A 27,794-nucleotide genomic window follows, 5' to 3' on the forward strand; every position below is an offset into this window, starting at 1 on the left:
TTGGGTTTGGACAAATCTGTAGGAGCATGTGTTCATCATTTTAACACCACACAGAGCCTTTGCACTGCTCTCCAAATCCCCTGTGCTCTGCCTGTTCATCACTGCCTCTATCAGCCCTCTCCACCCCCTGGTCTTTTCCTTGTCTCTATAAGTTCACCTTTTCCAGAGTGTCATCGAGCAATACAGGGTGGGACAAGAGGAGGTTCACAGTTGTAAGTGGGAGACACGAAATATATTCTTGTATTATTATTATTATTTATTAATTATTGTATTTTTCCATAAAACAACTATAAACCTACTTTTGCCCCACCCTGTACCTATTTCTCCATGTTTTTTTCCAGGCTCGATAGCTCATGTCTTCTTTAGCACTGAGTAATATTCCATTTTCTGGATATACCACAGTTTATTCACCAGCTGAGGAAAGACTTTTAGTTTTGGGAATTATGAATAAAGCCACTATACACATCCATGTGCAGATATTTGTGTGGACATAAACTTTTAACTCTTTTGGGTGAAGACCAAGGAGCATGATTGCTGGATGGTACGTAGAAAGATAGGTTTTTAAATGATAGAAATTCGGTTGACTTAAATTCCCCATGTGATCATCAGTAATCAGAAAGGAGGAACACGGTCTTTGAAGAACAGTGAATTGTCTGATTTACAAAGCTCGGGCATTGGCGAGTGGTTTTCTGTAAAGGGCCACACAGTAGATATCTTAGGCCTTCAGGGCCACATGGACTCTGTCGAGACTCTGAAGGTCTCTGTTTTTCCACTTACATGTGTGTATGGGTGTGTCAGATGTTCTGGGAATTTACTTCAAAGAAAGGAGTGAAGCCACACTGTGATGACATGACTCAGTTGGAGCCGGGAAGACATCCAGTTTCCCCGTCTTGCTTCCTGCGCTGCCTCCTCTGTGGTCTTTTTCATGCTGTGCAGTTCAGATGCCTCATCTCGGATCAGCCCAAACACTCACCCAACCACAGCCACCTTCCCTGAAGCTGACCTTGCAGAGCAGGGGGAGTGACGTGCATCACTTGCTCTGTTAAATGTCCTTTTGGATGGAACGCTGAGGAAGGGAGCTCAGCTTTCCAGTGGGCCAGTAATTAAACAGAGTAATTGATCATACTAAAGTATCAAGTCAGGCTTATTATGGATAAGCCCTAAGGAAAGTTGCTGTAATTAGTATGAAAATGTAGACATCTCTCTAGTGTTCAAATTTCTTTGCAGAAAAGTTAACCTCGGGGTCCAGTACTTCACTGACATTTATGGGTGATTGACAAGATTGGTCCCTTGGAGGGTTCAAATTCTCCTCCCTGTTATGAACAGGTTGCATTTTGTATGTCCCACCAGAATGTAAACACCTGAACCTGTAAACAGCTAACAGGTTTGGAGCACGAAAGATTTGCCTTAGTTTGGTGTTTGTATGGTTGTTGTTGTTGTTGTTGTCGTTGTCATTATCAGCCCCATTTTACAGGAGAAGAAATTGAGGTGCACACGGGTTAAGCAGCTCCCGAAGTCACGAAACTAATAAATAACACCAACCTTGAAATCTAATCATGCTTCCTTGAGTGTTCATATTTTTAAAAATGGAAACACAAAGCAAACAACCCCCAAACAGCAACTATGGTCTGCACCTCGAAATGGCCCCTTCAGTTTGGAGGGTCAGCCAAACTGGATGGGGCTACCAGATCCCCTGTTTACTGGTGCTCTTAGGAGAAAAGAAAAAATACTAACTCCTCACCCAGCACAATACGGCTTTTGAGCTCCTGGTAACAGCTCTCCCAGGGTTGGAGTTGCTTAGAATTGTTATTTAGTTTCTCGTGGGTGCCTTTCACATTTTTAGGAACTCTCTCTTGACGCTCCCATTTTAAAACCAGCTCTACACTTACCCATTCAATTTTCTGACTTCTAGTCGGCCACCTCACCTGCGCGATCCCCGCCACATTCCTTTTCACCCCTGAGGACCTGGGGCTGGTTTGGAAGAGCCGTCTGCATGCAGACTGCACGTTCTGCTGTGGCCCACAGCCAGTCTTGTGTTTATCTTCTCTGTCTCGAGCTGGGATTCTGGGCTTGGGAGGGGGGGACCCTCCAGCCTGATCTCTGTCTTCTATTTCTCAGGGCTTCTCTGGAACTGGGCGGCACTTGGTGAATAATCATTAAAGGCATGTTGAATAAAGGCAGGGATGGTTGCTTAGCTATTTCTGGTTGTCTTGTCTCAGTTTTCATTGGCATGTAATCTCAACTCTCACCTGCTATGGTGCAGACAAAGAGTTCTGGTTAGGAAGGGTTTCTTTGCATTGCTCCAAGTCTGAAAGCCGGCAGGAAGAGTTCCATAGGTTAGCACCAGCACCCCTGTTTGTAAATATTTGAGTCACTTACTGGCATAGTTGAGCATATTTCTGGCCCAAGAAAATCTTTCTCCTTTATATGCCTGACTGAGTGAAAACTTAGTCAGGGTTTGCTTGAATGACCTTCATGCTGTACCTTCTCCAGAGGGACAGAGGTGGGGAGGTAACCTCAGTCTCAGCTGACCGGCTATCACCCGCTTTATAAGATGCCAAGGGCTACCTATGTAGATTCCCAGGGTGGAACTGTAGGAACAAACAATGTCAATGGTTAACCCAGGTTCTCAGTGTCTGGACCTTTTCTTTCCTTTATTATTAACCAAAGAATGTTTTTTCCCAGTGCTCAGCCGTGAGCACCCAGCTCACAGATCTTCTGTGGGGAGAGTGAATAAAGGTAAGCTTTGTTCTGTTTTTGTTATCATACAGGGTCGTGCAGCCTACGTTTTGCTCATGCTGGATTCTTTTTAGGGAGCAGCAGTGCTGTGTATCCAGCAGAGTAAATATCAATGTCGAGTTAAATGCAGTAAAGGTAATTTAGTTTCCTACCCAAGTGCTTCAGGTAGGAGTCAGGGTATCATCCCTCAAGTTCCTTTGAAGATTTGGTCAAAAGTAGTTTCAAATTAGTCTTTATAGAATTTATTAAACACTCTTTGTGTCATTCTTTGTGTAAATGTGTAAAAGTGATTTCATCATATTCCATATTCAATACCAGATGGAGTATTCTGTAATTCCTTTCAGAAGCAAATGATTACATCCTGTCTTATGAATATAGAGCTTCAAGCATTGAAATATGCATCTAAATACCACCTAAAAACTTAAGGAAAACTAGATTAATTTTTCTGGGAATTGTATATAATGATATGAGAGAGAATAAAAACAGCCACTTTCTAGATTGATTTTAACATAAATTAAGAAGTAAAGGATTCTCTTCTGTTGTAATCACTTTCCTTTCTACAGCTTTTTTTTTTTTTCGTGTCCATTGAAATTGTAGAACTTCTGTCTCTGGGTATTTATTCTGGGAAGTATAGATCTTTCGATCCCTCCTCCCTGAGAACTGTGAATTCTGTGATGTGCATAACTGAGCTGTGCCCCTTGGTGTTGGGTGCTGGTGGTAAGAAAGAATTTTACTGTAAATCAGGTGATTTTGATCATGTGCATTACTCTCTTATGTAGTCATGTGGACAGAAAGAGCTTCGTGAAAAAGGGACTGGGGTTTTTCTGCTGAATATTAGCCTTATAGCTGTAAGAGTCAGACCCTTGAGAAGAGAGAACGCATTGATGTATCTTTGGGGAATGTAAACAAACCATTCTCTATGTCAGGTTTTATGCAGTAAAGTGACATGGAGTGTTGTGTCTGCACCGTAGCTGTTTCGTAGAATGCCGTGTAAGGAGTTCTAAAATGAAGCCAGAAAGAAGTTTCAGAGTGGACATGGTCCAGAGTTCAATTCAATACAAATCGGGAGACGTGAGAGACAGGGGAACAGAGAGGCAGAGACAGACGGACGGCAAGAGAACTAGAGTCACTGATGGAATTCCTGCTTGACTTTATTTTTAGAACAGGAGAAAATGAGAATCGTGGTGAATCTGAGACATTAGTCTCATACGAAACAAGACCATGACAACATTTGACACTGGAGGAAAAGAATGTAGTGGGTGGGACACTCGGCAAGGTATTTTAATGCATTTTCCTACATTAGTATGTTTGGGCTTGCAAGAGGACAAGTTTTCAAGGAGTTTGAAAAAATGTTTCTTTCATTATTATACATGCTAATGGTGAGTCCAAGTTAAGGTTTGGATATATATTAGTTGAAAATTAGGACTTGGCAAAAAGTGCAGTTGTGTGGAAAACAATAGATATATAAAAGGGTATTCAGAGTAAATATTTGGTACCAAAACAACCCACATAGTTAGTGGAACCTTCTCTTTTTTGAATCTGAAAAACCCACAATTTGAACAAACTGTTCACCTTTTGTCTCATATGAATTTATCCTTGAGTATTATTCTGTTCCTTCCTTGGTCCAGGCAAAGTGGCCTCAACCCTACCTTTAGGAATACAGGATGGAAAATTTCATGACTTTAGCCATCAGATAGATTATAACTATTTGTGTGGTGAGGTGGATAGATAAACATTTTTGTGCCTATTATGTTCTGGATGCTTAAATACTACGTTCACTGGATTGTCTTCTCAGCTTTGAGAAGAGCTATTACATTCATTTTATAAAGCAAGCTTAGACTTTCCACTTTCTGGCTGATTAATCTTGGGAAAGCCGTGTAACTTCTTCCACTCTAAGATTCAAACTCAGTCTTGTCTGAATTCTAAATGCAGTTTGGTCAACGGGGAAGTGGTTTCTTTTCACGGAGGCAAAGAGCAGGTGACTGGGAAGGGCTCCCATGGTGCAGCCTCTCGTGGCTTTGTCTCCTCTTCCACTGGCTTTGCTTTCTCTGCCATGTGTTTGGGCTCTTATGTAGTCTCTCCGGTATTTTTATGTCGTGTATTTTTTATGTGCATGAGTCCAGCCTCCAATTAATCATATTCACAATAGCAGCAATTCGCCAGGAGCTATGAGAAGCCATGAGACGCACGTGATGTGCCTTTCAGAAGCATTTACTTAACTCAACAATTTGGGTGGAGAAGAGGAATTCAATAATTTAACTGATAAGCAGTTTCAATAATTATTTTTGTAATGAAGGTATTCTGATATATATACACACATACATATAGGTATACATGTGTATATATACACATATATATTCTGATATATACCTGTATATATGTATATGTATATATACATATATAATGTCAGAATTCAAAATTAGCATATATTGTGAGGGAAAAACTCTAAGACTGGAATATTTTGAAATTGGGGCACAGTTCTTTGTCTTCTATTCTTTATCTCCCAGGATTTAGGGTAGAGATACAGATTATAGGCTTATTTCTCTTGTTTTCTCACTTTTTTATGGAAATTTTTGTTCACTTTAGCTGCTTTTTTAAAAAATATATTTTATAGATTATGCCATTACAGTTGTCCCACTTCCCCCCCTTCATTCCCATCCACCCTGAACACCCCTCCCCCACCATACCCCCCCTTTAGTTTATGTCCATGTGTCACAAGTTCTTTAGATTCTATATTTCCCATACTATTCTTGCCCCCACCCCTGTCTATTTTGTACCTACCGTCTATGCTACTTATTCTCTGTACCTTCTCTCCCCTTCTCCTCCTCCCACTCCCCTGTTGCTAACCCTCCATGTGATCTCCATTTCTATGGTTCCACTCCTGATCTAGCTGTCCTCTTAGTTTGCTTTTGTTTTAGCTGTGGTTGTTAATAACCATGAGTTTGCTGTCCTTTCACTGTTCATGTTTTTATCTTCTTTTTCTTAGATAAGTCCCTTTAACATTTCATATAATAAGGGCTTGGTGATGATGAACTCCTTAAATTTGACCTTATCTGAGAAGCATTTTATCTGTCCTTCCATTCTAAATGAAAGCTTTGCTGGATAGAGCAATCTTGCATTCAGGTCTTTGGATTTCATGACTTGGAGTACTTCTTTCCAGCCCCTTCTTGCCTGTAAGGTCTCTTTTGAGAAATCAGCTGACAGTCTGATGGGGACCCCGTTGTAGGTGACTGTCCCCTTATCTCTTGTTGCTTCTAGGATTCTCTCCTTAATTTTAGTCTTGGCTAATGTAATTATGATGTGCCTTGGTGTGTTCCTCCTTAGGTCCAATGTCTTTGGGACCCTCTGAGCTTCCTGGATTTCCTGGAAGTCTATTTCCTTTGCCAAACTGGGGAAGTTCTCCTTTATTATTTGCTCAAATAAGTGTTCCACTGTTTCCCTTCCTTTTCCCCTTCTGGTACCCCTATAATTCAGATGTTGGAATGTTTAAAGATGTCCTGGAGGTCCCTAAGCCTCTCCTCATTTTTTTTTGAATTCTTCTTTCTTCATTCTTTTCTGATTGGTTGTTTCTTTCTTCCTTCTGGTCCACTCAATTGATTTGAGTCCCAGTTTTCTTCCCATCACTATTGGTTCCCTGTGCATTTTCTTTCATTTCACTTAGTTTAGCCTTCATTTGTTCATCTAATTTGTGACTAAAATCAACCAGTTCTGTGAGCATCCTGATCACCAGTGTTTCAAACTGTGCATCTGATAGGTTGGCTATCTCTTCGCTGCTTAGAAGTATTGGCTCTGGGGCTTTGAGCTGTTCTTCTTCTTGAGCCATAATGTTTTGGTCTGTTCATGCCTGTTACATATGAGGGATGGAGCCTTAGGTGTTCAGCAGGGTTGGGCAACCCAGTTGCTGGGTTGTGACGCTATATGTGGGGGCAGGGTCAGAGCGGGGCAATGGAGTTTGTTCCCCTCCCTCTCAGATTTCAGTCCCCTCTGCTGCTTCCCGCAAGCAAATTGGGCCCTTCTGGTGCTGGTTCCTGGGTATGTGGGCTTGTGCACCCTCCAGGGCCCTATGGGTCTTTCCGACGAACTCTCTGTGAGCCTGGGAGCCTCACCCGGCACCTCAACCCCCGAAAGTTTTTCCAATTGGTGCTTTTAGGCTTTATTTCCCAGCACTGGGGCCCTGGGTTGCATGGTCTGTCTCACTGCTCACTCCTTTGCCTGGTTTATCTGTGTGCAAATGTGTGACCACGGTCAGCCAGCCACCTTGTGCCCTCACTGGGTCTGCCTGTTGCCACCCTGCACCTGGGATCTGCCAACCACCACCTGCATGTCTAGTTGGTCTGGCCACTTTTTCCTGCACAACCCCCGCCCCACCAGCCGCTGACTCCACCCCTCTTACTGGTCTGGCTAAATGGTTCGTTGTTGTCGGACTTCCATACAGTTCAATTTTCTGTGTTTTGGTTGTGTTTTTGTTACTAAAACTCTGTTGTCTTTAAACTTGGTTATGGGAGGAGGCACAGTGTTTCCACCCATGTCTCCATCTTGGCTGGAAGTCTTTTTACGGAAAATTTTGAGAAGCTCTATCAAAGGATGATTTTTGTGAGACTAAATTCTTGGGTTAGATTACTTCTTGTTTAGTTAGTTGACTGTGCCCCAGAAAAACATCTACTCACTCACAAATATGGCCAAACTTTTCAAAAATCTGTATTCTTCCTATCACGTGTAAGACTGTTTCAAGCAATTAATAATTCAGCATGTTCTGTCTCTGCATTGGGATAAGAATTCCAAGGTAAGTTCACAAAACAAGGCATCTGGCATAATGGCTGGACCACGTAAATTGTTCAGTCAATCTCTGATTTAAGGTGTTCCTGTACAGAAGCCAGAAGAACATTGAGTCAGCTGAAAAAGAGCATAATAGCTCTCACCAACCAGCACTTGTGTGTAAGTCATACTCAACCATCTTACAGCATTCTCATGATGTGCTATTGGGTTCTATTTATAGATGGCACTGTAAATCCTTCTCCAGCCATGCAACTAGCATTTGAGAAGGTGCCAGAACATTAGGGGCTGTAATTAGACACCAGGCTTGGCACATCAAGAAGCTTGCTCCTCTGCGTGTTTACTTGCCTTTTGTTAGGGTCAGAATTGAACTAACTTTGTGGGTGGTTAGAGAACACTCAAGGGGAAAGTTGTATGACTAATTTGAACAAATTATCTCAGACTTATGAGTTACACATATTTAAATTTAGGCTTTGTGGGAATAGGAGGTTGTTTCATTTCCTTATGACTAAAGTTTTATTTAACTGTATTAGATAACAATATTGAGCTGATGATAAGATTACACCAGTGGCCTTAGGAGTTTAAAAGCTAGAGAAATATTATGAGAAATAAAACTGAACAAGGCAAAATCACAAACCAAACAGAAGCAAACCATGCTGTGATTTATACTCATGGGAATGAAGTACAATAGAAATCAGGACAGTATTTCCCTGCATTATACTGTTGTAAGAAGAAAATGTTTTGCATGCTTTTCCCGTACAAGTCTGTCTTCCTGGTGTGAAGAGTGGACACCATTTCTCTAGTTGTGCATGGAATTTGTGATCTCTTGGAGCAGCTTGTGCAACAGAAGCACAGGAATATAGAGTGAGCAAAGCCAGGAGGTGAGAAGAGGTCCAAAATATGTCCTGTAGACATTAGCTATTTAGAATGCTCGTGCTTCCTTTTGTGTGGAAAGTAAATGACTCTTAATTATGAACCAAGTAATACCTTGAGAATTGCTATACCATTATTGCCTTGTTGTAGACCTGGTTATTTTAGGGCATCAAAATAATAGCCTTCAGTGACCCTACTAACATCCAGTAGACTGAGTGTTGGTGACCTGAACAAATGGCAGATCCTTTCTTCTAAGTAGGTGTGCAATACTCCTTCCACTTGGCACTAGATATTTAAGACCAAGCCATAAGTGTCTTGCCTAGCAAGTCGATGCCTAGCAAGGGAGGACATGAGCAGAAAATCTAGCCATGCGGGGGGAATTGAGGGAGATCTTACAACGGAAGTCACAGTTGTATTTTAGAAGAAAGGAGAGATGTCTGTCTGGTTTATAAAAAACATGATGTGTTTGGGAAGATGTAAGAAGTTCCATGGGGCTGGCATGCAGGGTTCTTGGTGTGAAGGTGAAGGCAGAGTGGTAATAAGTGGAGTAAAGCAGTGAGTGTGACCTAGGTAGTAGCTTACACGGAAGGATCCTTATAGTGTTCACCCGTACACCCCCAAATCACTCAGGACCGTAGTTCTAAAGCTGAGCTAGTTCCCCATTACCTGGGACAGATTCTGGCAAAGGAAATAAACTCAATAGGAAATTTGGAGAGTAGAGAAGAGATCAAAGAAGTGAACCAGTGATGTTTTCCTACTTTATAGAGGACATTTTGGTTCCAATGCAAGGTACATTCTTCCGATAACTACAACTGTTTCCAACACAAAGAACTTGGTCATTGCTTATCAGGGCTCTATTTTCTTCTGAAGTCATTCATTCCCTGTGTTTTATTGTCCCAAACTGCATTACTGTTAACTTGGTGCCACTCTGTTATGGAATAGATGCTCAGAATATCTTTTCATACGTGAATGGAGTACTTAAGATGGTCTTGGGAATTTGCCTACAAAGGCTCTCAGTTCCTCTATATACCGAGGGGTAAATGGATAGACCAAAAGACACATCCCAGTGTGGTAGAAAGGACATTGGACCCAATGTCAGAAGTCTTTAGTCTTACTGTCATTATACATTTACTGTTATTTGACAGTAATAACTGTCTATAGTCAATTTTTGCATCTATATAATGAACGCGACATTTCCTATTGGTTCTGCCTTGCTAATGAAGCCCCAGTGATTAGCCCTATTAATATATATTCATCATAGGATTATGATAAAGTTTGACCTTGTATAATGGCCACACAGTGTATGTAAAGCTGTTGCTTCTGTGTCTGATGCTGAACCTGAAGCTTGAGGCAGGTAGTTGGAGGAACAGATGGATGTGAAGTGGAAAGAGGCAACAACTGGGAACCAGGGAAGATTGGCCAGAGCCACCAGGGTGAAATGGGGCCCGTTTAAATCCTTGAACCTCCAATTAGATAACGGGGGTGGCCAGCAGGGGAAGCCAGTGCCCTCCATCATGTGACCCGCAGTCACAGGAACTGAAGGAGGAGACCCAGCAGGGACTGTGACTCACTCACTTGCTGTCCTGGGCCAACAGCGTGATCCAGCAGTCAGCGACAACCTGCCTGAGCAGCCACACGCTGCCTCTTGCCCTTCACTGACCTTCTGATGTAAAAAGAATGTGGTCACCTGTTAGGTCACTTCTACCTTATATCGTGCAAAATGTCTCCATGGCTAAGGCTAACCTGGAACTTTGAAGGGAATGGAATTCTGGGATGTGCAGTCCTAGTTGAGCTAAAATAAAACAATCCAAATCTATCACCTTTGACACCTGCCATTCAGAATATGAAACAAATGATTGAGACATAGTTCCTGCCTCCAAATAGCTACCTGTGCAGTGGGAAAGAGCCTTGATTCACCTTGATATACATTATTGGTAGAACTGCTTTGCCACGTTTGCAAGATGAATGCACATGAACAAGCTTTGGAAGTGTTAAAGTTGTAATAGTTTTTCAGTTTCATCCTGGCTACTTGACACTGGATAACCTCTGTTTTTAAAAGTAAACACTGGGAAATAAGTTCACTCTAGATATTTTGAAAAGCTTAGATTCCCCAAGATCCCTTGGTCTTTGTCATAGGTCACTCGGGAGTGCGGTGGTGCTGAATGGATAGCAACCAAACACCCACACCACCCCCGGTCCTTTTGTCCCTGTGACCACGCCTGTGCACCTGCCGCCAGCCATTCGTCCAGAGGCGGTGTTTGTCCTGCTGAAGCATAACGGACTCCTCTTTTAAGCTGAGAAAAGTAACACATACACTGATGGGAGCAAAATTCCTCATCCAGTATTTTTTAAATATATTTTATTGATTATGCCACTACACTTGTCCCATTCCCCCCTTCATTCCCCTCCCCCCTGCACACCCTCTCCCACTCACGTTCCCCTCACTTTAGTTCATGTCCATGTGCCATAGTTCTTTAGCTTCTACATTTCCCATACTATCCTTGCCCTCCCCCCATCTATTTTCTCCCCACTGTCTATGCTACTTATTCTCTGCACCTTCTCCCCCTTCTCCTCCTCCCACTCCCCTGTTGCTAACCCTCCATGTGATCTCCATTTCTGTGGCTCCACTCCTGATCTAGTTGTCCACTTAGTTTGCTTTTGTTTTAGCTGTGGTTGTTAATAACTGTGAGTTTGCTACCCTTTTACTGTTCATATTTTTTATCTTCTTTTTCTTAGATAAGTCCTTTTAACATTTCATATTAAAGGCTTGGTGATAATGAACTCCTTGAACTCGACCTTATCTGAGAAGCATTTTATCTGCCCTTCCATTCTAAATGAAAGCTTTGCTGGATAGAGCAATCTTGCATTCAGGTCTTTGGATTTCATGACTTGGAATACTTTTTTCCAGCCCCTTCTTGCCTGTAAGGTCTCTTTTGAGAAATCAGCTGGCAGTCTGATGGGAACCCCTTTGTAGGTGACTGTCCCCTTATCTCTTGTTGCTTCTAAGATTCTCTCCTTCATTTTAGTCTTGGCTAATGTAATTATGAGGTGCCTTGGTGTGTTCCTCCTTGGGTCCAACGTCTTTGGGACACTCTGAGCTTCCTGGATTTCCTGGAAGTCTATTTCCTTTGCCAAACTGGGGAAGTTCTCCTTTATTATTTGCTCAAATAAGTGTTCCACTTGTTTCCCTTCCTCTTCCCCTTCTGGTACCCCTATAATTCAGATGTTGGAATGTTTAAAGATGTCCTGGAGGTTCCTAAGCCTCTCCTCATTTTTTTTTTTTAGAATTCTTGTTTCTTCATTCTTTTCTGATTGGTTGTTTCTTTCTTCCTTCTGGTCCACTCAATTGATTTGAGTCCCAGTTTTCTTCCCATCACTATTGGTTCCCTGTGTATTTTCCTTCATTTCACTTAGCATAGCTTTCATTTTTTCATCTAATTTGCAACCAAATTTAACCAATTCTGTGAGCATCCTGATCACCAGTGCTTTGAACTGTGCATCTGATAGGTTGGTATCTCTTCATCTCTTAGTTGTATTGGCTCTGGAGCTTTGATCTATTCTTCTGTTTGACCCCCCCCTTTTCTTTTTTGTCTAGGTGAGCCTGTTAGTAGTGAGGGGCGGAGCCTTAGGTGTTCAGCAGGGCAGGGCAACCCAGTTGTTGGGTTGTGATGCTGTATGTGGGGGTGGGGGTCTGAAAGGGAAAAATGGCATTTGCTCTGCTCTTTGTTGGATTTTAGTCCTTTCTGCCACTTCCCCCAAGCAAACTGGGCCTTTGTGGTACTGACTCTTATGTCAGTGGGCTTGTGTATGTTGTAGGACCCTGTGGGTCTCTCCAACAAACTCTCCTGTGAGGCTGGGAGTCTCTTCTGGCACCTCAACCCCCACAGGTGTTTTCAATCAGTGTTTTGAGGCTTTATTTCCTGGCACTGGGACCCTGGGTTGTGCGGTCTGTCTCGCTCCCCAGTTTCACCTGCTTTATCTGTGCATGAATGTGGGACTGCCGGGTCTGCCAGCTGCCTTGTGCACTGTGCCCTGCTTCGCAATCACCGTCGCACTGGGTGTGTCCGTTGCCACCCTGCACCTGGGATGTACCAGCCGCCGCCTGCATGCCCAGGGTCTGCCCGCTGTCTTGCGTGCCCAGGGTTTGTCAGCTGCTGCCTTGTGCACCCCGGGCCACCACTCTTTTTGCTGCCCCGCCTCTCCACCCAGCTGCTGGGCTCCAACTCCTCCCCTCCTATTGGTCTGGATGAATGTGTCTATTTTAACTCCTTGGTTGTCAGACTTCCATACAAGTCAATTTTCTGTCAGTTGTGGTTGTTATTTTGTTTCTAAATTGATGTTGTCCTTACTTTGATTGTGGGAGGAGGCACAGTGTCTACCTATGCTTCCATCTCGGCTGGAAGTCATCCACTATTTTTTTTAAAAGCGTCAAAGATAGGAAATAGCCTCAGAATATTATGCCAAAGCTGTACTATGAAAACTGCTTGTGTGCCTGCATTGCCTTGCATAGGTTTCCCTGCCATTTCTTTATAAGTTTATGTTTGACTCTCTCACCTTAATCTTCTGCCTTGGTTTTGCTTTCTGCCGATGCTGTCTAACAGGGCAGATTTGGTGTATTTCAGAGACTTCACGTTTTCTCCTTATCAGGAAGATAGTGTCAGAGTGATAAGCAGCCTCCTCGTTTCACTGAAGGATTTATCTTCACATCTCAAATATTCTGTTGCCAAAGTCAAGAAAAGAGGATATTTTTGGTGATTATTCCATGACTTCCATGAGGCTATAGGGAGAAACTTAGGAAAACATTCCTCTGTCAGTGACACAAGTGTCATTCCAGAGCAGAAACATTTTCAGTGCACTGACTGATACTCATTTAACAAGCACGAGGCACTCGCTACCCTCTGTGCCTCATTCAGGGTGCTTTGTACATATCGATTCTTCATCCCCATGAAGGTTTTAAGAAAACAGAGAGGGCATGTTGTATTTCCAAGGTCACACAGCTGGAAAGTGGCATTGCTAATTTGGGACCAGGCAGTCTTTCTCTATAATATGTGTTTTTAACCACTAATCTATGCTTTCTAAAGAACCGCCATTCCCCATAAATTCATATTTGCTTTATTATTAGAGATCCTAAGTTCCATGAACATATAATTTGGATGATATACCCACCAGTCAAGAAACCTGTGTATGCAACTCAGAGTGAAAGGCTGAGAAATGTTCAGTCATCGAAATGATAAGATAGAACCCAACCACTGAACCCTGCTCTCTGAAATCTGATTATTGATTGCTGTGTAGTATTCTATTTTGTGTGCCAAGCATGAAACTGTACTTTCTCTATGAAAACATGTGAGGAGTAAACTCTAGCAGATCAGAAGGAGAAAAGACGGTTTATGCAGCTTGTGTAACAGGCGGAACCCCAGCTGCACCAGCAGAGATTTGTCATTTTTATCAAAGGCTCATAAGCATGGACAGAACTTTAAAACTGTAAATCAATACATACGTCACTTCACCGAGCAAGTATCATCTCCAATCCAAGGAAAGTAGTAGTTCATGAATGGAGAGCACGCACTCACTCTGTATGGTCCTAACCACGTGGGGAAGTCTGTTGGCTTCAATACCAACTATTGAACTAATACTGAGTAAGCCATTTCTAGGTGACAGTGGAGCCCCATGGTCTTGATAGGTTTCTTAGTTCAGTAAAAAGTCTCTTCTTGATTAATCTGATATAAAATAGCTCCCTCTCTTTGTGCCAGTGAATATTAACTTTGCTAGTTAGAAATTTCTGTTTGATAATGCAGGTATTTAGAATGGAAATTTTCATGGAGGAAGAAGTCTTAGTTTTCCCTATTTTTTTTAACTTTTCAACTTTTACTATTCAAAAAATAACTACATCAGCCCTGGCTGGTGTAGCTCAGTGGATTGAGTGCGGGCCTGCAAACCATACGATCGTGGTTCGATCCCAGTCACGGCACATGCCTGGGTTGCAGGCCAGTTCCCAGCAGGGGACACACCAGAGGCAACCACACATTGATATTTCTCTCCCTCTCTCTTTCCCTTTCCCTCTAAAGATAAATAAATAAAATCTTTAAAAAAAAACTACATCAGAATACGTATTGAGTAATCATTTTCCAATATTCATGAGAAGAATGTCTCTTAAAGAAAGAGGATGTTTACTTTTTTAAGTTGAAAAAAGAAACCTGTTGGGAAAACATGTCGGTGGCTGTCCTCTGAAGAGCACTGGGCCCTCACCTCTGGGAGGAGTGAATGAAGCTCCCACAGGCTTCTTTGTTGTGTCTGGCATTTCCTTTTACGTAGTCTCAGCTCTTAAACTAAAGACCAGATCGTTCCCTGACATATTTTTGTTGTTTTGTTCATCTTTACTCTCCTTCTGACTTGGTTCCTAATAAAAATCATGAGCAGCACGTGTGGCAGTACATCCAGGCTTAGCCAGTTCTTTCACAGTGCTCATGTCAGCTTTTACCTCCGGACAGCTCAGCGTGGGGAGCGAGAGCGACAGTGGTAGAATCCTGCCTTCAGTGCCAAAAATATCAAGGATCAGGACAGTTGAGTGTCTTGCTGGTACATGGTGGAAGGGAGGGCTTACATTCCAAGTTCTTGACTCCAGATTCATCCCCCTTTGCAGGCACAGCAGTTTCTCTCCATCTCTGCTGCAGAGAAACCTTAAGAGGATAACAGGTACCTTCTCTGAATGGCAGTGGTGTACGTTTTGGAATCAGACAGACCTGGGTTTTAATCTGGGCTTGGACACTTAGGACTCATGTGATTTAGGCTAGTGCTTCTCCAAGTGTGGCCTGGGGCCAGCAGCAGCAGAGTCACCTGGGAACTTGTAGGAAAAATGCAAATTCCCAGGCTCCACTTCAGACCTATCAAATGAGCATCTCGGGATGGAGCCCAGCAGCTCTGTTTCTGACAGACTCTCCAGCTGATTCTGATGAACGTGAAGATTTGAAACCAGTGGACCAGGCCAAGGCACTTCCCATGGTAGAAGGTCCACATCTCTTCCATTTCGGTCAGTGACAGCTGTGACACAGAGTTTGAGGACTGGGTCAATGAATGTGAAACAACTAACACGTAGCAGGTGGACACCTCGGAAATGCTGCCATCCCCGGGGGATGGAATTTTATCGCAGGCATTCGTCCCAATTCCTTCAAGAAGTGCTGGTCTCTGGGAGAGCAGAAATGGTCACCTCTCTTGGATACAACACTATTTCTGAATGCAGAGAGATGACAATTTCTAACTTGCGGGTCAACCGGACGATGCACTTTGGTGCTTCTCAGAGTAGTTAGTGGCTGTCATGGAAAAGAAATTAAATGAAGCCAAGTGACACTTTTCCACCCGGGAACTCAAAAGAAATCAGGGCGGGGGCGTGACCTCCATCTTCGTCACCGCTGCTCTTTGTTCAGTGATTCTGGCAGTGGGGTCGCAAGAGCTGTGCCCAATGACCACATTCAGTTCCATAGTTTGAATTGCTTTCAATTTGTGTATCTAAATATGGCTCAGTAATTTGAAAGTCCTTAGGTTAGAAAAATCTGTCAATTCTATTTAAAAACTCATTGAAAAAAATTTACAACCTGTGTTCATCAAAACATATGAAGGCTGGTGTTCAGTAGCTTTGTGGAATAGAGGGGTGTGAGCAAGCAAACCATGCCGGTTTCCGCTTCTGATTGCTTGCTTACCTTCTGTCTGGACCTACGAACACAGAGACCACTCGCTAAATACCACATGCCAGGTGCTACGCTGTGTGCAGGGTGGGGCCACCTTGTCATTTATTTGGATTTATTGAGGGGGAGGTCAGGAGGTGTTTTGTAACAAAATTGGGAGATTTAAGCCACATCACTTAGCCACTTAAGTTTTTGCTTCTAGATTGAATGAAGATTCTTGCATAACCTGTACACAAATTTTAACTACCAGGAAGGATGGCAATGTTATACTTGCTTTTAATAAACATTCAACATCCCCAGGTTCCGAAGTTTAAAGAGAAACAAGAGGCGAAAGCCATTTCCTTTGTTGTTTATTTCAGTAGTTCCCAAAGGTGGGATTCCTGACCTGGGAGGAGGCAGGGAGACAAAAACAATACCTCATGGTACTTAAGTGCAAAAGGATGGAGTTTCCGTAATTGTGGACATCTGTAACCAGAGGGCACTCCGATAAAATCACCTTCACTCGCCAGGAAGAGAGGGAAATATTTAGCTATAAACTAGACTTCCGACCTCATGTAGCATGTTTTTGAAAGGTTACCATATCTCTGTTTACCAAATTTATCTGTACATAAAAAAGTTAAAAGCTGATTACTCCAGTGTTGACATAGAACACAAGGCTCTGACTAACTCTGTTTAGAATCTCTAGTTACATCACCCTCCAGATACAGGCAGAGTACGACATGCTGGCCCTTCACCGCCCTGGGCCCAGCCCTGGTACTTCCCTGCTTTGGGAAGGGGGCCGTGACTGGTGAGAACTGGTGTTGCCTGCTTCCTTCCAGCCTCCGCTGTCTCACCGCGCCGCAAGAGAACTGTTCAGTCGTTTGCTCCAGCATTTATTTTTTTAGGCTCCGCGTCCGATTTAATCACTGACTTATCTTCCTGTGAAAGTATTTGTGCTGGTTCAACAGGGCAACTCGATCTGGGCAGGACCTGCTCTTTCTGCTTCTGTCCCAGGGGTCAGCGTAGAAGAAGGGCTGATCACAGGGATTTTATCATTGAATGGGGTCATTGTCCCAGGCTTTTTTGTTTTTCCCTTGAAAAAAATTCGACAGCCCTGAAAGCTCTCAGATAAAGGGAAAAGCTACCTGAAAACACTGTTTCTTCTCACAGACCCTTCATTTGTTGAAAACAGATTATCTCTGTTACACTTTGGCTGGATAAAATGGCACATATGATCTGGTTAATTGAGGTCAATGGAAACACTTGGACTTTATTTTCCCAGGGCTGAATCAGGGACCTCATTTAGCCAAATAGCCTTACTTACAGACTGAGTTGCCAGTTCACTGGGGGCATTTAGCGTGTTCCTACTCCCCTTCTGATGTTTTTATTGCATCTGTGCCACAGGCTGCAGGTCTGGTTCTTCGCCGTGGTCCTGGGCGGGTCTTCAGTTTTCCGCTCTTACCCAGGTAAACTTTAATGAGACACTTGGGGGCTCCTTGGCTTGATTGTAGCTTATCCTGATCTGCCAGTCCACAGTCTCTTCTCCCCTATTTTACCCTTTCACACAATATTCACATTTCCTCGGAGACTCTTGAGTGCATGGGCCTATGCAGTGAAATAATGTCGGTTTGTCGAACACTGTGATGTCCTTGGTGGGGGTGGGGTGGTTACGTGCACTGTTTAAGCGGAGCCCCATTCATAGGCCAAGCGAACAGGCACTAGACAACACCAAATAGTCTGAAATTTGGTCTGCACCCAAAATAACAGAATGCTAAAATATCTATGTAAAAGCACATTTGAGTGAACCATAGTGGGTTTTTAATTTTTTCAATTTAGTTTTAACTGGTTTATGAGTCTCAGTTTCCACATAGGATCAAAATAACTTTAAACAACATCTTCTAAAGATGTGCTTGCCCCCTTCAGCTGGTATGTTCAGAATTATGGAATAAGCTCTCATTTACACCTTGGAAATACACATCTAGTGATCTGTAGTTACCATGAAAAGTTGAAGCACAGCTTTTAAGATTTTCATCACATCTTGATAATGCGATATATTCCAATATAAGAGTAAGCTTAGCTCCTAGAAGGGCATTTTTGGGAAAACAAATTCAGAACCTGACTTTCGTCAGCTACCTTCCTAGGTGGAAATAATTGATCTACTCACTAGCCCATAAATTTTCAAAAGTTGAAAGGTAGTAAAAGATTCCTCAGAGATGAAGAAATAGAAGAAAATTCTAAAAGATATAAAACAACCTTTCGGAGGCAAGTATGGGTGTTTGTGTGTGTTTCCTCTGGCTGCCTTAATAGGGTGTCTTAGAAACAACAGTTCCAGAGAATGGGAGTCTGAAGTCAAGGTGACACTCCCCTCAAAGCCCATAGAGGAGGTCCCTCCCTTCCTTCTTCCAGCTTCTGGGGGCCCCGGGTGTTTTTTGGCTTATGGCCACGTCACTCCAGTCCCTGCCTTCATCTTCTCATGGCCGTTGTCGTCGTCATCTTCTTCTTCTTTCTTCTTCTTTCTCTCCCCCCCCCCCTCTCTCTGTCCCTCTCTCATGTGTGTGAGTATGTGTGTGTCATATTGGATTAGGACCTACCCTAATGATGTCATCTTAACTCAGTGACATCTGCCAAGACCCTATTTCTAAAGTCACATTCATGGATACCAGAGATTAGGGCTTCAACATATCATTTGGGGAAGAACACAGCTCAACCCACAACAGGTGATAATGGCAAAGAGATGGGAAACTCTATACTTTCCTTACAAAATAATAAAGAAACACAATAAAATATATTAAAAAATACTTCCTTTCCTTTTCTTAGTGATTATTCTTGTGTTTTTATTTGGCCATTATGAAATGGTAAGATGATACGAGATGTAAACATTTATTTTTCTACTTACTGCTTTGAATCTTTCATCCCTTTGCAGAGGCATGGCCAGACTTGTTCTTTTGTAATTGGCCATGACTACTTGAATTTGACGAGCTGTGAGTAAGCAGGCAACCTTAATGCTGATAATAAACCAAATAGGAGAACGTGTTCCACACAGAGGAGAGAGTACAAATAAAAGCGGGGAAGAAAAGGGTCAATTCACTTTGGGTTGAGGAAAGGTGAAGGACGTGAAGTATTTTCAGAAACGGTTATCCTATAAACACGGAGAAAATAGAGATGTGGGTACTGACGCAGGAGCTCATGACTCAGATGTTCTTCCATAACTTTTCTTGCGCCCCAGACAACCATGTGTTCTGAAGCTTCCACTATATTTTCCAGACTTCCTAGCCTAAAGAGAAATAACAATAGTGACATTTGCATTTACTTAAGGCTTAGAAAAAAATCAAAGCGACAATAATAGTAATCTTCAAGGAGCGGCTGCCGGGAAGAACTGAGTCAACCGGTTTGGCCGAGGCTGTCTCTTGGTCCTCATTTTCATGGCGGTGGTAGCGACGTGTGCAAGGAGGGTGGAAAGGTGGGCGCATCGAGTGACTCTGTCCGTGAGCAAAAACATCTCAGTGCTGAAAAGACGGTTGATTAGTTGGTGTTGCCTTTGCAAATTTGAGAAACCTGCTGAAGCCAAAAGAACTTGAGCTGGTAACAATTAGCTGATACACAGACACTATCTAGACTGAAAGGACAGGCTGACAAAATATTGAAATTGCCACATCCATCCACGGTGCTTTATTAGCCAAGGAGATAATAAGCCAGAGAAATAGAGCCAGCAGAAGAGGTGGGGGGAATGGTAAAATACATTTACCTCACTTTTTGTGACCGAGACGTATTTGAATGAGTAGATTCGACCAAGACAAAAGGTATTATGCACTATCACCCGTAGGTTTAAAATAATTTGGACGGTGAAAACAGAGTCACACTTGAGAGCAAATGCACAGTGGGCACAACGCCATGTTTCCGAGAACACGGTGCATCCCAGGTGCTGAGTGTACCAGTCCTGAGACATGGTAGGGACTTTTGTTCGCAAGACCCTCTACTGGAAGGCTGTACAATTTCTACCCAGAAAAACCATATCACTGAGAATTACCTGCTATCATTTTCATTAAGATCAGAAAGATTCAATTACAGTTTTATCAATCCAGTTTTAATATATTGGCTCATAGATAATTAGGTTTCTATGAAAACTAAGCTGCCCTAAAAAATGAATGATTACATTTATTTTTCACTCATATCACAGAAAACTCTGAATAATTTATTTGGGGGTTTATTCGTGAATAACTCATTCATTAGTATTGGTGTGGAAGCTCTAGGTTGAAGAATTATAGTCACGTAAGCTTGCTTTTCCACATTTTATTTACCACCGTATTGTGTTGTTTATGTTGAGAGGCTGAACGTACAAACAAAAGATGATGGCCAAGACAATATATGACAAAATAACTCTGACCCCCAACCTCTATAGCAAATTGCTCAGAAGACAAACCAAAACATTCACCACAATGGGCCCAAAGGGGTCCAGACTTGGTCATTGACTTCCAACTCTCCTAATTTTTGCCCCCGCGTCTAACTCAGAACCAATGAGAGAAAGCAAAACTATGCTTCTGCACAGCACATACATAGGATGCCCGCTTCTAGTTAACCTGAGTCCAGCTTCTCGTGCCTGCAGCCCGAGGAGGGCAGACTCGGCACCCTCCTTTCTCACTGGGAACCTTCCTGTCTGCCTCCCTCCGAGTCGCCCGCTAAACACAGGTGACAAGTGACGATAGCTGGCTCCCTTGCTGTAGCAAACTCTGAAGGACGTCCACCTCTGTTCTAGTTTGGGTGGTCTTTGTTTATTTCTACAATGTTCACTGTAAGTTCTATATAGAAACCTTTAAGTGGCAAGATGAACCTGCCCGAGTTTAGAAATCATTTAGGGCCCCTGGGTAGTGGTGCCCATCGTTTTGAAAGCCAGAAACATTGTTACAGCTGGTTCAAACTGGGGTCAACATCCCGTTGCTAAATCTGTGATAATTTGGCGTTTGTATCACTCAGTTCTCCTTCCAGTTCGTCACTGCCAGGGTCTCACTGCTCGTGCGTCTCCTGCGCGGCCTCCTGTGGAGAGTGGTTTTCCTTGTGGGGCTGCTTGGGCGTCACAGGGTGTCCCTCAGTGATGGGCCCACATGGGTTCTATTTCTTTATGGGGGTCTATTTTTGCCTGTATTAACTGAGAAATGTGTGGCCTTTCATATTAGGGGGTATTATTTCTAATCCTGATGGTAACTTCTATTCATAAGAAGATTTGGGGAGTCTGTCGGCATATTTCAGGCTTATTTAAAAATTGCTAGTAACATTAGTTCATATCTTACAGGTTGCCTAAGATTTAAAACAGGTAATTTCTGCAAAACAGTTACTAAAGTCCTAATATAGAATATGTATTCAGTAAATAATAACTATAGTTATTACAAGAAAACAGGTGCTCCTCTTTCCAAATGGACAGTCTTTTTACATCTGAGGTGACAACATGGAACATTTGGAGCCAAGATTTAGAAATTGCAGATGACTTGCTAGTTTGTAGACTGAGGTATCAGATATGTGCATCATGTCATATGGAGAAGGAAGGCAACTGTCTTTAGAATTCAGGTGCCGAACACCTGCTGTACTGAAGACCAAGCCTCGCAGAACTGGGATGATCTGGTGTCAGGCGGGTAGGAATAAGTAGTGACCTCAGTGGCCTCTGCTGGCTGAGCAGGTCATACCTAGTAACTTGATTGGGGTTGGTGGACATTAACTTTACTTCTTAGAGTGCAGACAAATCTGCTTTTGTACGTACATACCTGCAGAAGCGCTGTAAGGTCCATGACCCAGCCCACCGAAGAAGGTAGCATGTCCCCTATTTTCCTTTGTATCTAACATGGTGAGATGCTCGTTTCGCAGACACGACGTGTGTAAGTTTAATTTCCGAATCAGACAAAGGAAAAATTCCCAGGCATTTTATGTGCATTTTTCTTAATATGATCACAGAATCAGAGTTAGCTATTTAATCCCGAATGAGACATGACCTCACTGGGGTTCGTCCCTTGACTAAGTTTCGGCGTTCCACCCCAGGACAGCGTCGACTACACTGCCTGTGAGCTTCGTCTCCTCCCTGATGTCAGGGACGTGTTGGGAAGGAGGGGGTGTCTCTAGCGAATGTTTTCCAAACAAATATTTTGTGGGAATTTCACTGTTCTTTTCAGTAAAAGCTATTTAGTGGTCAATCTGGAAACCAAGGACGGAACAAGTTGTCTTGTTAAAATTCTTCAATCAAAAGGTATTTGTTTTGTTTGGTGGGTTTCATTAGAAATGAGAGGATCGGGTCATTAGAGGGAAGTGGGAAGACCTATCATCGGGAGCACCTGGAACACTTTTTCAGAGACACTATTCAATTAGAGGCCTGAGAAATGTTCCTAAGAATAGGCCTTGAATGCAGCCTCAATGACATATTCTGCAACTTCCCGACAGTGAGTATTTCAAATGTTTTCCATTCCCTTGAAGTTGCTGTTCCTGTCTCTTCTACTCTCCATCCTTTTATTTAATAGGGAAATGAAACCACCATTTCTTGCCACCCGACCTGTAGGCCTGATTGCAGCTGTCCAGGTTCTTTCCTTGGGGTCATCCTGGACGGTTCTTCATCCCTCCTCCTTCCCCCCCTCCCTCCCTGAGAGATTTCTGATGATGGCGGATTCAGACTTCCAGATAACTCTTGAGTCTCTTTCCTGTGCTTTAGTCCCCTAAGTTACACAACATCCCTTTTACTGCACCCCCCATCCGTTGTCCGGCGGATTTATTCTCACCACCACTGCCAGAATGCATTCTTTTAAATGCTAATCAGACTCCCTGGGTGGAAGCCCTCTAATCCCTCCTTAGAGCAATCCAGCTGCTCCAATTCCTATCTATCTCACACTTTTGCTAACCCCAGTTCGGGGCTAACATGGTTTGTCCTAACCAGTTGCATTCAGTATGAACAGAATAAAGTTATAAATTACACCTTTTGGGAAATGTGACTCATGAGTAACTACTGCAGAATGGATTCCCTGAAGACCAAAAACAAACACATCCATGGTTTCTAAGAGGGTAGGAACCTATCCAAGAGTGAAAAAGGCTAAATGTGAAAATAAGTTTATTCATCAGTAGAGCTTTAAGCTGAATATTTATAGTTTCCTTAATATCTGATAAGGATTTAAGTGCTTACTAAATTATATGGGAACATTTAAAAGTCTAAATCATTTTTCGCAGTATCCCTCCTAAGAAGCCAGCAGTTTTAAACTCGTTTCTTTTTCATTCCATTGAACAAATGACAACTTTAATAAGGCATAGTGGTGTATATAATTTGATGAGAATATACCCTAATATATCAACTAAAGACCAATTTTTTCCTGATCCAAACATTAGAAACAAGAGGCTTTCTCTCTATATGCTAGCCCCATTCATAGACGCTTTCAAACTGAGTTTTGATGGGATTAGGCCTTTGAAGTGGCATTTTAAGTGGAATCTAGACTGATGATGGGCTGCACATAAAAACGAGGCACATGGAGGAGAACAACCAGGCCACTGAGCGAACGAGACCTAAACCAGGGCTCGTCACGCAGGGCCGTGCTGAGCAGACTCATGTCGGCTCCCACTGGCCAACTGTGCATACCTCTTACCACCGATGTTCTGGGACATCACACCAATAACTCGAAATCAGCCATGCATGGAGTATCTGCACCACAGAAATTCGCGAACTCTACCCATCAGCCCCTTTTCCCCCCGCAGTGAGCCTGCCGTTAAAATTTTCCAGCACACCACTGCTTATAAAGTCAGTTGACCAAATGCCCCAAGCAGCCCTGGTTGACTCCTGTTGCCTTAATAACTCACCATTTTAGCATTTGCTCATATCCTCTTCACTCTCAAAAGTGACCCATCAAATAATCACCAGGCACACCAGGAATAGTAGGATGCTTCATAAAATTTTCACTGGAAGAAGTAGAGACTCAGGAGGTAAGTTAGGAAGAAGCGACCATAAGATTCTTACCTTTTTTTTTTTTTTTCTGAAGCACTGGCCGTTTAAAGCAGTACCAGACACGTTTTGCAGAGGCACAGCCTGAGGACAGGAAAGTGTTGTGAATGCTACAGGGAGACGTATTTTTATCTGAGATTGAGGAAGGATTTCCTCCCTGGTAGAGTGGAGTCGTCCTCAAGTAGGAACAGAGCACATGGCGGGGGGGGTGGTGGTGGTCAGTGAGACCCTTGTCAGTGAAAATGCTGAGGCAGAGCCCGCGGGCCTGCTGGGGGGATATTGTTGAGGGCCCCAGGCAATGCATTCTCGTTATGTGTCAGTACTCTTCTGAGGATCCACGTTTTGCGTGGAACCTTCCCTTGACAGTGCCCGAATCAGACCTTTTGGCAGTTCCCACAGAGTTGTTGCTTGGTCATGTGAGTGGGAGTCGGTACCACCAGCCAGAAACCATTTAAATTCGGAAGAAGGAAAGAAAAAAGATCCAAACAGACAGTCTTATTAATCCTCACTGTTCAATTTTAAAATGAAGTACTTTGAGAGGAAGTACACGCTAACCAACTTACTACTGATTCCAGATTTTGAAATCTAGCATGGTAATCTATTCCATGGTAGTGCAGTTTGGCCCAAGAGAAGAAAATAAGTCAGTGAGTTTCAAATAACTTTAGAATCACAAGTAATGGGAGAGAGTTTTATAAATAGTGGAGAAAGAACACATTGTTTAGTAGTAAGGACTTTGGTCACTTCCTCCACATCCTGGGGTAGCCCGGCAGTCCGAATGATAGGAAGCCCGCTGGCCTGCAGCAATGGGCCTGCAAAGCTGGTTCGGGTCTCTCTGGAGGCCTGGTGTCAGCAGTGGCTGAGGCCGTGTGAAACCACTTAAAGTTCTTCCTTGGGTATGGAAAGTCTGGTTACAATAAACAGCTCCGTCCAATACCTAGTATCTATATTGTGCCTATACAGTAAGTACTGTTTTTCTCTATTTAAAGTTACTGTATTCACTCCGTTTGTTTATCATGTGGATTCTGTAGTGAAACTATGAGATCAAACAGGACACCTTCCTCAAGCCCACCAAAAATACTTATTTTTTAGAAGAAATGACACACAAGAGTAATTGAGGGACATTTACTAAATTAATAATGTAGCAACATTTCAGCTGATGAATTGTAACATCTCACACTAAAATAATACAAAATAAAAAGCTCTCTTCATGAAAAAAGTACCCTCTTGACCCCCTTATTTCTTTCCATCTATCATTGTGTTTTTCTACTCCATTTGTCAGCAGAACTCCCGACAAATTCTGCTCACCCTGTTCCCCCTTGTTCTGGTCCAATCAGGCATTTGCCTTCCTAACCCTGCTGGGGTGTCTTTCATCAGAGTCACCGGTGACATCACATCACCACATCCAATGGTCAGTTCTCAGTCCTCATCTTGACCTATCGCTCATCTCTGGCAGACGATCAGTTCCTTTTTCTTGTCACACTTTCCTCACTTCACACCACGCATCATGGTTTTCCTTCCATTTCGAGCAATTCTCTTTGTTGGCTCCTTTCATCTTCCCGACCGCAGATGGGCTGCCCCAGAGCTTGGTCACTGGGGCCTCCCTTCTAACTGTTTTCACTTTGTGGGGTCCCATCCCTGTTCAGGGTTTCAGTTACTGTGTATGCGGATAGTTCTCCCTCTTACACCTCCATTCTGCATCTCACCTTTCAACTCCCAAATACTGGATGATGTACATGACATTTTTATTTCGTTGCCAGAGCGCATATCCAATGACCACAACCAGACCTCGGCTATGGAGACCCCTCTTCCAACTCCCTTCTTTCCCAGGTCTGCCATCTCAGTAAATGACACAGTGTTCACTCAGTTTCTTATAAATGCCCACATTTCCATGACAACGTCGCCCAAATTATAAAACCTCCTTATAGCTGAGAAATGGACATTGAGTAAGAAGCTTAGGCCCTCCCTTATCCCGAACTTAGAAGAGGCAAACAAACAAGCCATAAAACAAAACCAACTTCTCAGAAAAAAACATCTAAACCCTATACTTGAAACTGCGGCTGAGGTCATCACTGGTCCCCTAGAAGCACACCCTTCCTCAGAACCCAAGTGAAATGACATTGGGCAAGAAGCCGTTTGCCATGGGTGTAGGATTACATAGTCAGGGTGTGTGTTGACACAGAAAAATCTTTATAATGACAGTACTAGGGCACCTACATTTAAGAAAGGCACTCGGAAAAAGTTGTGTAAGTGCTGGAGGTACTCATAAGAGAAAGTCCAGGTTTCCCGGAGAGTAACAAGCTCAGGGGCCATCTTGTGATTTGGGGAGACCCTTGTTACGGACGGAGCAAGCTCACAAGGGTTTGACCGAAAGAGATGTAGATGGGCAGGGGGGATGGCTATTTCTCCTTGAGTCTTGCTTTCTGTACGCTACCACTGGCAACTGTCTACTACGTGTAGGCATGGGAACCAGTTAAAGAAAGTGTCAGTTCCAGAGAGAAGCTGAGAACTCAGCAGCCTTTGTGTGTGTGAATGTGTCCGGAAAGGCAAAGGAAAGTGAGATTCTCCCGTGGGCTTTCTCGTCTCCATGGCGGTCGGTGCTGGCAGCCTGAGAGAGAGCGCGAAGGAGCAGAGAGCAAAGACCCCTGAGGTGTCTAGCTGCAGTGCTCTTGCAAGATGAAAAGGATACAGGGTTTGGACCTGAACTTCATTATCAGTTACTAAGGTAAGACCGTTTAGTGGGTTACAGAGTGATCCGAGTGGAGCCAATTGCTCACCTGCTCACTCAAGCTCGTTCTTTTTTGTAGAATGCCTGTACACAGGCACCTGCCTGAGGCTTCTTTTGGCTCAGTAGGCATGCTTTATTGCTCCACCGGCTGTGGCGAGGAATAGTCTGTCTTTCTCTCATATAATCTCTGGGGACTGCTGAACCAAACAGATTAAGAATGTGCATGCCATTTGTAGATCAGTCAAGGGAAGTAACATTTAGGTAGAAGGAGACTCGGAGCGTGATGAATTAGCCAGCCGAACACGACTCACCGACGTGGGGCGATGTGGGGAAGGGTGAGTCTTCAATTTCCTGTGGAAACAATCACTCCTACAACCGGCTCTTTTTATGTCCTTGTCACTCTTCCACTGTTCCAAGGGGACAACGAAGTGGCATTAAGAATTTGAAACTGTGTGATAAAATATGCTGTCATTAGTGTATAATTAATTGCAACTGAAAATATAGATGGAAATGCTGTAATGACTCATTAGAAAAAAAACCCTGCTGAAAGGTAACTTCAATACATAGTGAACTCCTCAAGTGCTGAAGTCTGATTAGGCGTAAAGGCACTGGGTTTTCTCATGTTTAATGTTTTCCTTTCCCTTGCCGTTGCCCTTCGATTTGCACTCGGGGCAGTTGTTATGGAGCAAATAACACCCAGTGTGTACCAGGCCTTCAGGTCCCTGGGTCACCAGCGGAAGGAGCGGAGGCCGAAATACCGCAGCCCATCCACTCAGAAGTTCGAGGGCTGCGTGGCTGCTTGGCCATGGGTTTGGCCGTAACTATGTTTTATTTATAAAACTCTCTACGCCTTTTTTAAAAATACAAGAAATCCCCTTCTTTTACTTTCTTATGAAGCTTGAAATAATTCTGAGAAATTCAGAAGGAGCTAAGGGGCCGTATTTCTAGAGGATCTGAAAGCCTGTAACCCTGTAGAGCCCAGATTGGCTCCTTGTTAGCAGTGGGGCCTTCCCAAGTTTCTCAACATCTCTCTGCCTCCTTTTCAGAAGCCTCTAGTGAGCGCCAACTC

At 43.2% G+C, this 27,794-nt stretch overlaps 1 protein-coding gene across 2 annotated transcripts in view; it reads left to right on the forward strand.

Moving 5' to 3' along the window:
- The first annotated feature begins 2,564 nt into the window (after positions 1–2,564).
- The window catches only part of KCNJ16 (potassium inwardly rectifying channel subfamily J member 16), a 48,416-nt gene continuing 23,186 nt past the window's right edge, over positions 2,565–27,794 (forward strand). The window contains exon 1 of one of the 2 annotated variants that reach the window (XM_037070078.1): positions 2,565–2,739. The gene's annotated coding sequence lies outside the window, so the exon portion shown is untranslated. Of the gene's footprint in view, positions 2,740–26,243; positions 26,723–27,794 lie in introns of those variants that run through there. The other variant, XM_037070079.1, reaches the window with a different exon arrangement.

Source organism: Sturnira hondurensis, unplaced genomic scaffold (genome assembly GCF_014824575.4).
Source record: "Sturnira hondurensis isolate 20B ecotype Veracruz unplaced genomic scaffold, ASM1482457v3 Scaffold0018728, whole genome shotgun sequence".
NCBI classification, from domain to species: domain Eukaryota; kingdom Metazoa; phylum Chordata; class Mammalia; order Chiroptera; family Phyllostomidae; genus Sturnira; species Sturnira hondurensis.